Genomic DNA, 4,321 nt, shown 5'->3' on the forward strand with positions numbered 1-4,321 from the left:
TCACACCCGTGAACGCCACTGACCCTTCATAGATGTGCTCCAGAGAAGATCACGGTCGTGATTCTCAGTCACGGCCGTGATTCACTTCGCGTCCCAGCTTTTTAAGTTTTATGTTTTATTTTTATTTTATCTTTGTAATTTTTATCTTGGTAGTTTTACCTTTTTACCCTTTTAGGTTATAAATTAGATGAGGTTAGCCTAGAACAGGGATTTTTGTTTCGGAGACAGTTTTTTTTAGTTTTTGACACTTGGTATTAAATTAATAAGTTTATAGCTCGATATCAGTTTAAAGTTACATTTAATAGAAAAATACACATTTTGATTTATGCCACTGTACAAAAGATTGTGTTTGATACAAGAGGTACATATAACACATACATAGAGTATGTGTGCATAAACTTCTCCAATAGCGTTTTTAAGAGAAAAAAATCAAAACAAAAATCAAACACATTTCTTCAATCATTCATCACAACCAAAACAAAACATAAATTCTGCTAAATTAAGTTAAATACTCCAACTCACGGGTAAAAGCAGGAAGATCAGATCTCTTCAACACCCTCAGCCTCTTCACTGTCGACACAAACATGCTGCCAAGAAAACACATTAATATGGTAAGTGAGATTATGAACGAACAATAGATTATGAACGAACAAACTTTGGATGACACATACTAGTTGCCTACAATTATGAAACAACACTAAAATTACAACTAATGTTTTAACATGTGGTAAAATTTACCCATGTTATGAGGTAAAAGTCAGCTGTACAAGTTAGAAACAAAGTTTTAACTTTAGATTCCTTCCTGTGTTACATGCTAATAGGAGTACTAAATTTCCATCTAGATCAACACCAGCCTCAATTCAATATTAAAATCAATCTCCCATGCTATCATTATTTGATTATATAAATTCCAAGTTACTATAATTTGATCATTTTATTTATTTCAGGAGTCAATTATTAAAGAACCAATTTGGTCGATCATCTATTACAGTTTATTTATAACATACAGTTTCGAAACTTATTTTATAATAACTATTAATTTTATGCACCATTTTAACTACCACCATTACAATTTTAACTACTGAAGTGATTCCAGTTTTGATTGTTATAGATGACATAAAAGAGGAATATACGAATGCCAAAATAATTGTACTGTACTATTTAGCATTATTCATAAGTTGAGGAAATATAGACTAAAAGTGAAGTGGAGTTGGATTTCTATTCACTTGTTTATCAGTAGCATTCAATATGCTTTTATATACCCACCACTCTAATTGTTTGGGTGCTAAGTTTTAAAAATCCTTTGAAATGTTTCTGACTAGTTGACTATCATTCCCAAAGTTCTCACTATAGACTACAAAGGCAATTAAATTATTACCGACATATTGTTTCCAATAACTAAATTATAAACACAAAATTAAAACAATAACACAGGAAAGCCGAATTGACTCGCTGGCATGGAAAAAAATATTGAATTGAATAAACAAGAGTATATTCCCCACTTCCTACCAATAAACCCGTATTGACTTTCTTTTCCTCTTCCTTGTTTTGATTTCCACCAGCACAGGAATCTCTTTGACCAGAATAGCAGCTAGAACAGCCAATGTGAGATAAATTCAACTCTGCATCAAGCTCCATTGTCACAAAAGAATGAAAAAATATGAAAGCTAATTATTATAAAAGATCAGTATTTTACTTTAAAAAAATTTGTTAGCTGAAAAAAGATTGACTATTAGTATAAGCTAGTGACTATTTAATTGCGGTAATCAAGATTGAGATTTAGGCTTAGTTTAGATTAGCATCTAGCTTGAGAGCCTTTTGATTGAGATAGGTATTTGATTCCTTAACTTGCAAAAAATCCCTTGTAACTTTATAGGTGTTTGTGAAAAAATTAAATGAGAAAGTTTGTGAAAAAGTCGATATTACATAAGGTAATTTTGACTTACATATGAGGATCCTTGCAGCACTTGATTTTGTCTTCGTAGTTCAAATAAGTCCTTGCAGCACTTGCTAGTAAATTCTTATGTTGTAAATATATCAAATCAGGAACCTGATAAACCTGAAACAGAGGCTATCGTCAACATTGTAAAAAAATATCACAAGCCAATGCAATTATGGTCTTGTGGTTGTTGAATTTACTTCTCCATGTATGATTAAAAGAAAATTTCTAGCCACACTCTATTTATCATCCTCTTTCTTTAACTCTAATATACGATCAATGAGAGTTGAATGTTTCCAATCATGCGTTATTGGGTCACTATTAGATCATGCATAAAATGAGACTCACAAAATTTATAATTTTTAATCTATTTCAACTAATAATAAGAAAAATATTAAGAAGAAATCGTTAGAAGGTGTCTTTTATTAGCATTCCTGGCGATTATATTTAGTAATAGAACAATCATATTTTCTAAAAAAAATCAATTTTTCATGTGTCTACTCAAACACATATAAATCCATTCACTCAAACCCATTCTTTAACCAAAGTCAACTTTGCAAAATCAGGCTCATATAGAATAAAGTTTGCAAACCCAAATCCAAGCACAAACTACGTTATTTAAAAATCAATTTATTTGGATAATACAACAATCACATTGTTAGACATTTTGAATCACTACAAATAGAATATAAAATAAATAAATTAGATGCTTTAAACGACATACTGGACACAGAATGAAGCATCGCAAAAACAAAACAGAGGGCTATATCAACTTTGCAAAATCAGGCTCATACAGAATGATGAAACAGAGGAAACAGAGGAAACCCTAAAATGAAACAAATACCTTCACAAGGGAGTCGCACAATAGGACGACTGCGTTTCCGAAAACCTCCTCCGGGAGTTCCTCCACACCCTAAAACATTAGCACCCACGCATTTGTACAAGATGAGAGAGGCAAAAACAACCAAAACACAAAATGAAGATACGCACCTAAAATGACTTCCCTGTGTTGCCCTTCGTCGAATACGACTTCAATGTTTCCTTCGAGGGTTGTTGAAGATAAACAAGCGTTTTAGGTTTCACTGAGTTGAGAGGGTTTGGGTCTTACGGTGTGCGAGAGAGAGCGTTCTAGAGTGAGCAAGAGGTAGGGTTCGAGAGTGCATTTGAGAATGTTTTAGAGGGTCAGCAACTATACTCATTTTAATTTTATAATTTTTATTTTAAAAAGTATTAATTAAGTTTTTATTTATTCAAATTTATTGAATTTGATTTATTTTAAAATTAAATTTACTCTTATTTTTTAAAAATAATTGAAGTTAAAAGGAAAGAAATTTGATTAAATTAATATATTTTAAAAAATTAAAGACTCAATTGAGTATTTTCAAAATAAATTTAATATTTAAATAAGAAAATTAATTATTGAATCTTTTAAAAATAAGAGAACCAAATTTAACTTAAAAAATATTAAATAAATTATATAAATTATTATATAATATAAGAAATATTTATAATTAATATAAATAGAAATATAAATTATTAATTGTTATATTAGTTTTTATTTGTTAAAAAAATTCAATCTTTAATTTGTTTCTTACGTTTAATAACATTATTTTTATTTTAGAAGGTATCAATTAAGTTTTATTTATTAAAATATGTTAAATAAGTTATTTTTTAATTAAGTAAACATTGATTAAATTAATCTTATTTTTAAAAATTAAAGATTCAATTCAACTTTCTCAAAAATATATAGTAATATAACATTATAAGATCTTATCATATAAAAACTTATTATATAAGATCTTAAACAAGTATTATTTCTTAAAACATATCATTATTCATTGATCTTATTACATAAAAAATTATTATATAATATCTTAAATAAGTTATTTCTTTAAATATATCCTTATTTATCGGATGTTTAATAGTAATATAATTTGTTCAAATCTTTATTAATATGATTCGCTGAATATCTAATTAAAACTTACATCGTATAAAATCCAAATTAAAGAAAAAGGTAACAAACACATGTACCATGACAACTAATAAACTAAAAAACCATAAACAGAAAATGAAACACAAAAGGAAAGCAAATTATATATATATATATATATATATATATATATATATATATATATTAAAGAAGATGGATCTTTTTACTCTAAGAGTTACATAGACTTACTCCGTTCAATAACTCATTTTCTCTATGAAATTTCAATTATCTAACCGTTCAATTTAAAGTTCTTAATGCATAGATCAAATATGTAAATTGTTAGAAAATTTAAAAATCATTTGATACTTCGTTTCATTAATTTTAATCAATGTATAAAATGATTCTATGATTATCCGTCAATTTGAATTAATGAAATGAAGTATCAAATGATT

At 27.7% G+C, this 4,321-nt stretch overlaps 1 long non-coding RNA gene across 1 annotated transcript; it reads right to left on the minus strand.

The window, feature by feature from the left end:
• Positions 1-231: 231 nt before the first annotated feature.
• On the minus strand, positions 232-4,056 carry LOC145949685 (uncharacterized). Its single transcript, XR_014428090.1, has 5 exons — positions 2,930-4,056; positions 2,784-2,852; positions 1,947-2,059; positions 1,510-1,622; positions 232-587 (listed from the first exon to the last, which is right to left on the minus strand). It is a non-coding gene; the product is annotated as an uncharacterized LOC145949685 (long non-coding RNA).
• Between the last annotated feature and the right edge of the window lie 265 nt (positions 4,057-4,321).

This window comes from Cajanus cajan, chromosome 7 (assembly GCF_000230855.2).
Source record: "Cajanus cajan strain Asha chromosome 7, NIPB_CcT2T_4, whole genome shotgun sequence".
Taxonomy (NCBI): domain Eukaryota; kingdom Viridiplantae; phylum Streptophyta; class Magnoliopsida; order Fabales; family Fabaceae; genus Cajanus; species Cajanus cajan.